The sequence below is a fragment of the Tenrec ecaudatus genome, chromosome 2, assembly GCF_050624435.1.
Source record: "Tenrec ecaudatus isolate mTenEca1 chromosome 2, mTenEca1.hap1, whole genome shotgun sequence".
Classification (NCBI taxonomy): Eukaryota; Metazoa; Chordata; class Mammalia; order Afrosoricida; family Tenrecidae; genus Tenrec; species Tenrec ecaudatus.
Genome location: NC_134531.1, coordinates 87813736 through 87820532, shown reverse-complemented (window position 1 = coordinate 87820532; position 6797 = coordinate 87813736).

Genomic DNA, 6797 nt, shown 5'->3' with positions numbered 1-6797 from the left:
AAGGATATTGTTATTATTTATTTAAATTGCCCCAACTAACCATTTTCTGTAGTTTATAGTTGGAAGTTGTATTAGAAATGGTAAAATCATAAGAGGAAGTACTAATTTGCTCCCAAATACTTACATAATTACATTTGATTGGGAAAAAAATTGATTACACTTCAAGACTCCTGAGTCAGCAAAATCATGGCACATGGCTGAGAGCAGGCCCTTCATAACACAGATTCTGCGTTTGATTTTAGGAACTAAAAAGCCAGAGTACAGTAGCTGTGCATGGCATTTATATTTAGTAAGAGTGCAATATACGCGTTTGAAGTTGGGAGATGAGTATTTATTGAAACAGCTGGCAAATCAGCAGGAAAACGCTGATTTTGAAAAAACGATTCTTCTTCTGTGGAATCAGACCTACTGTATTTAGCAACACTATTATAATTGAACACAAAAACTACATTAAAATACCATTAAGAAGGAGACAGAAATCCAGAAAAATAAGAGAATTCTTAGTTAAAGACTGTCACAACACTCCTGAGTCAGCTCTTTTAGGCATAATATGCTGGCGATACAAAAAAAAAAAGGGTCTTTCAAATATGAGATGGAATGAACCCACTGGGCGCTATTTCCATATGCTTGTGATTACTGTCAATACAACTAGGATATTTGTCCATGTTGATTTCCCCACCCATTTGCCTTTGTACACAATACCACTGAGTCCACCCTTTGGTGAAAACACTAGGAAATAGGATACCTTTTCCATTTCAGCTTGACTTGAACCCAATCTGTCCTTCGCAAGAAAGGAATCTATGTCTTAGTAAGGACACTTCTGTGACTTCTTCCATACCTGCATCACTGCTTAAAAACACAAGACATCATATTTTTGTTTGGACAGGGAAAAACCCTGAAATATCACCAGGACATTTTTTGTCAAATGAGAACACTGGTATTTTATTTTATTTTATGTGACTTGCTGAAAGACAAAATTGGTCTGTGGCTGGTTTGAAACCAAACTTTAAGACTTTGATCCAAATCCTTTCTATTCTTTTCCCTGTCTTGAATTGATCAGTCATGTTTGTTACTGTGCACAAAATAAGGTGGACTTTGTCCTAACCCTGCGACTTCAAGGAAGCAAGGAAAGCAGAAGTGGCACTGAACAGTAAGATGGTTCGTGAAGCACTTCACTGTTGCTCCTCTCTCCTCCTGCATTTAAACACAACAGCAATCAAGTAGAGTCCGTTCACCTTACTGACATCATGCTGGAAAATCTTGCGGCAGGCCCCGGGGCCAGTCTCAGAGCAGCACACCATTTTGGTTCTTCTTGTTGACCTAGAAAAATCATGCAGAAAGGCATGGCACAAATGCCTGAGAACCTTCCCGGTGTGAACCCATTCTGGTCCCAGTTCCAGACATGACCTTTCAGTCACAAATTGAGCTATTAAGATAATATATTCAGCCAGATACATCATCATCTTTCAGAAATGACAGAAAGAGAGTTGAGAGAGAGAAAAGGAACCAAGCCCTTGGTGGGAGTGGAGGTGTAGGGGGGCAGAAAAATTGGCACTCTTTAGCATTCAACATTAACTTCATTTTTAGGTCAGGTAAACCCACTTTGGCTGCAATAGAATCAAGAGAATGTGGACAAAGCTCTTTGTAATTTTCAATAAAATTTCAAATTTTGGAGAGAATTGGCTGACAAGGATGGACTGCTAGATGCCCATATGGCTTGGCAATACATCTAACTTACAACTTAATATCTGACAGGACTTCGGAGAGAGTGTAGGTGTCAGTGGGTCCCAGGGCCAACACTCTCCTCACAAGATATAGACTTGCCCTGTCCCATCCCCAATCTTCAAAATTTGAGAGGTTGCCTATGGCGCAGCTTCCCTGTGCTTCAAAGAAGACCATCATTTTGCATTTTTATAGATGCCCGGATTTATTTATTGTTAAAATTTGCCTTCTGTTCCTGAGGAGATAGCAGATAAGAATCAGAAAATAAAAAAGGGAATCTTCCCAGTTCAGATTCTACTGATCATTCTTGTGGTTTGATTGTAGGCTTAACTTAAACTTTTGAATAGCCAAGTTCACACCTTCTTGGCATGTGGAAACCAATTCAAGTGCTACCAAAGTCTGTGTTATCTTGCTTGGTTCCCTAACCCATGCTCATGGAGGCAGCAGTCAAGGAGTCAAAGAAGACATTCCATGGGGCACATCTGCTGCACAAACCCTCTGGTGAGGGTGGACGGCCAAGGGCAGGACTTTGAGGACTAAGGCGTGTCTGACACAGACCATGGTCCTTTTCAAGTGCATCATAGATCTGTAACAATTAAACATCGGATAAGGAAAGCCAAAGAAGAATTGGTGCATTCTGATTATGGTGCTGGAGAAGAAAATGGAAAGTACCATGGACTGCCGAAAGGACAAACAAATCTGTCTTGGAAGAAGTATAGCCAAAGTGCTCCTTAGAAGTAAGGAAGGTGAGACTTGCACTCGCAGACTTTTGACATGTTATCAGGAGAGACCGGTCCCTGGAAAGCGCACCGTGAATGGAAAAGCAGAAGGGCAGCAAAACGAGGAAGACTCGACAAGATGGATTAACCTACTGACTGAAACAATGGCCTCAACAACACAATGAGAACACAGCAAAGAGAAGGCTGGCACAGGACTGGGCTGCCTCTTTGCCTTGCAAATTTTCACTGTGAGTCAGAATGGATTTCATGGCACCTAAGAGCAATCTAATATTAGTTTTTGTTACTCCGCCACCCCAGGAATTCTTTAGGTGACTTAAATGAATAAACAAATAAATAGAAACTTTCTATTGTGAATTCGGCGAAGGATCACAGAGAAGATAAGTTTCCACTGAAAAATTTCTACCTATTTTATTGTATCTAATTAATTGCAATCCCATACTGTGATGTCACTGACTTACTTCCTCCTGAGTTCTCTGCTTCCGTTCCTGTCCATTCCCTTACCCTTCTGAACTTTGACCTTGAGGAAATGCTGCCCTTTTATTCTCAAGGAGCTGATTATTTCAAGGTGTGTGCCTCACTCATATTACTATCACCCTTATAGATATGTCTATTGTTTGGACCTCTATGGAATTTTTAAAAGAACATTTGTATCACACTTTAAAATTTTAACATTGTACATAATTTTTTCTCTTATTATTTTAAAAGTGCAATCAACTTATACTAAGTGATTCTCCACAGCAAATGTCTAAGGACATAGGTCTGTTGAGTAGCAGTATAAAGGGGGTTTTTCATGCAGAGTTCTAAATTAAATAATGAATTTTCTCAAAAGGCAAATGTTCTATCCCTTTTGTTACCCTCTCCTGTTTTCCCTATCCATCCACCATGCCATGCACTACAAAACGGCCTATAAATCTTTTGATTAACTACTAGACTACTGCTGTCACAGTCAAGTGTAACATGGGAGCCCAGGAAGAGATGCCTCTTTTGTGATTCTGTGGGTTTCTTGGAGAAGAGATGCTATACTTCACCTGCCTGTAGGTTAAAAAGTTGTTATATAAAGGACATACAGGACATCTTTATTGATTCATATACCAGTCTGCTGTGCTCTCCTTCTTTTACCTGTCTTCTAAGATCAATATCTGAAAGATACAGAACATGAAGGGCAAAGGAAATTTGCATACTATGTATATATTTCTGAATGCTTTACCAGACAACTTTGGGCTGGGGGTTTGAGAAAGTCAGATTTCTTAGATTATTTTAGTTAAATTGAATATGAAACCAGTAGGATGATTGTGAATTGTTGGTACTAAATCTCACTGATGTGGTTTCAGTCTTGATTGCCTAATACCAAATCTGACATACCTGCAACCTGAATAAGTTCATGAATAGAAGAATAAGAAAATGGATATATTTATATTAAAATTAGCAAGTGAATTTTGATTAATAAGTTATAATTTTAAGCTATAAATCATCCTGGAATTTATTCAGCACTACAAAGTGAACAATATTATACATATATGTGATTTAGAGTTATTTATATTTGAATTAGCTAATTCAATGTGGATAGTATGGAATTTGAAAACAATAGTTCAAATTTGAAAATTCAGTAGTATCTCATTTATATGAAGAATTATTTCAAAATTTTGGATGATATGTTCTTTGCCTTTCAGATAAAATGTACCCACAATGGGAAATTATTAATCTTTTCTATAATTTTAACTTTAGGATTAAGTTTGACTTAAAAAAAGTTACCTGTATCTTAAATCACTTTTACTTCTAAGACATCGATTCAAACCCTACACTGTTTTAAGTGTTTAGAGAATCCTAAGTCATCAACTATAAATCAACTGAAACATGAACAGACGTATGATTCAGTTTTATTAACTGAAGCACAACTTCACATATAAGGTTCATACAGACTTTGGATCATTAGCCGCAATTTTAGTTAACTTTACCTATTCTGCTGATGTATAGAGATATATAATATATGATCTCTGTTGATGTGCAGATATCTATATATTGCAGATTATATATTATATATATAATTTCTCTGTGTCAGTTCAGGTTCTCTAAGAAGGAGACACTAAAATGTAATTCCAGAGAAAAACAAATTCACAGCTACCAAGTTGACACACAGCAACCCTATAAACCTAACTGAATGTGCAATAAAAGGGATGCAAAGAAGCCTCTGAAAAAAGATGAGGTGCAGTCAGCACAAGTGCAGAATTGTTTGTTGTTGCTGTGCATTTACTATGATGCAGGTTTGACATCTTTGGGAAGAGACTGGGGAGGAGGAAAACCAGCTAGGGAAAGAAATCATATTGAAGTACACTTCTGAGACTTCAAAGGAAAGCCACTGGGAAGTTCAGGAGGTAAGGTTTCCCATAAGAAGAGTGCTGTGGGTAAAGCTTGGATCAAGTCCGTCTGTACGCCTAGTCATTCTCTGAAAAGCATTATCTGAAGGGAATGCAAGGGTGGGTTCAAAATCATGGCAACTACATTCTATCCATCAACTGATGTCCCTGGCAAATTCTTCCCATGGGGAATCTGAATGGCATTGCTCTATGGTCAGTAAAATGTACTGTTTACCCTGCACGTTTTTGTGCCTATTTGGTGAAACTTTTCTTCGTGATTACATGGCATTCAGTTTCTGAGGGAAACTTGGATAAGAAGTAATTATGAAAACACAACCCTTATTGCTGAATTAGTTCTCCTTGTTCATCTTTTTATTTTAATTATTTTACTGGGGGCTCTTACATCTTTTATCACAATCCATACATTCCTCAAAGGTGTCAAGCACATTAGTATATATGTCGCCATCATCATTTCCAAAGCCTTCTCTTCCCATTTGAGGCCCAGATATCAGCTCCCCATTTCTTCCCCCCTCCTCCCCCGCCCTCCCTCATGAATCCTTGTTAAATTATAGATAATTCTTTCCATATTTTACATCGTCCTTTTCATCCCCCACCTACTTTTCTTTTATTCATCCCCCGGGGAGTGTGATCCTTGTGATCAATTCCCCCTTTCCCTTCACCCCCACCCTCCCCTAATCCTCCTTGTATCTCTACTCTCCTTGTTGGTTCTGAGGGATTTATCTATCCTAGATTCCCTGTGTTGCAGGCTCTTACCTGTAGCAGTGTGCATGCTCTGGTCTAATCTGACTTGTAAGGTAGAGTTGAAGTCACGATAATGGAGGGGAGGAAGCACCAAAGATCTAGAGGAAAGTTGCATATTTCATTGGTGCTACACTGTACTCTGACTGGCTCATCTCTTCTCTATGACCCCTCTGTGAGGGCATGTCCAATTATCAAAATATGGGCATTGGATCTCCACTCCATGCCCCACCTCATTCACATTGGTTATGATTTTATTCCCATCGACACCTTATTATCACACAGGCTGGTGTGCTTCTTTTATGTGGGCTTTGTTGCTTCTGAGCTAGATGGCCGCTTATATTTCTTTGCCCAAATCTGTCACTTTCACAAGTTATAATAGCTCACCTAGTGTATTTATGTTGTTATCATTGCTAAGATCCATCAATTCAGTTCTAATTCATAGTGACCACGTGTTCAATAAAACAAACACCACCTAATCCTGAGTCATCATCATAATTGTTCTTACATTTGAGCCCACCCATGCACCTGCTATATCAATGCATCTTTCACAGGTCATCCTCTTGCTTGTTGCCCTGCTACTTTCTAAGCATGATGTCCTTCTCCAGGGATTTGTTTGTCCTGAAAACACATCCAAACTAAATAGACAAAGTCCCACCACACTTGCCTCTAAAGGAGCATTCTGGCGGTGTTTTTCCAAGAGAGGTTGGTTTGTTCTTTTGGCAGTCCATGGTACTTTAAATGTTCTTCACCTCCACCATAATTCAAATCCATTCATTCTGCTCAGGCCTTCTTTATTCAACATCCAACTTTCACATGCATGTGAGGCTATTGAAATCTCATGACTTGGGCCAGTTGTAACTTAGTCCTCAAGGTAACCTACTTGCTTTCCAACACTTTAAAGTAATCTTGTGCAGCAGATTTACTCAATGCAATGTGTCGTTTGATGTAAATAAAAGTAAAATCCTCACAACTGGACCATCAGGTAACAACATGGTAAATAGATAAGCTTGAAGTTACCAAGGACTTTGTACTGCTTGGATCTACAATCAATGCTCGTGGAATGAGTAGTCAAAAGTTCAAATGATACATTGCACTGGGTAAACCTGTTGCACAAGCCCTCTATCATAGGTTGTAAAACAAGGATGGGAGAGGCGGGGACCAAATATTGCCCACTCTCCCCTATCCTTTCTTGGAGATCATCATAGGAAAAGAATGAAGC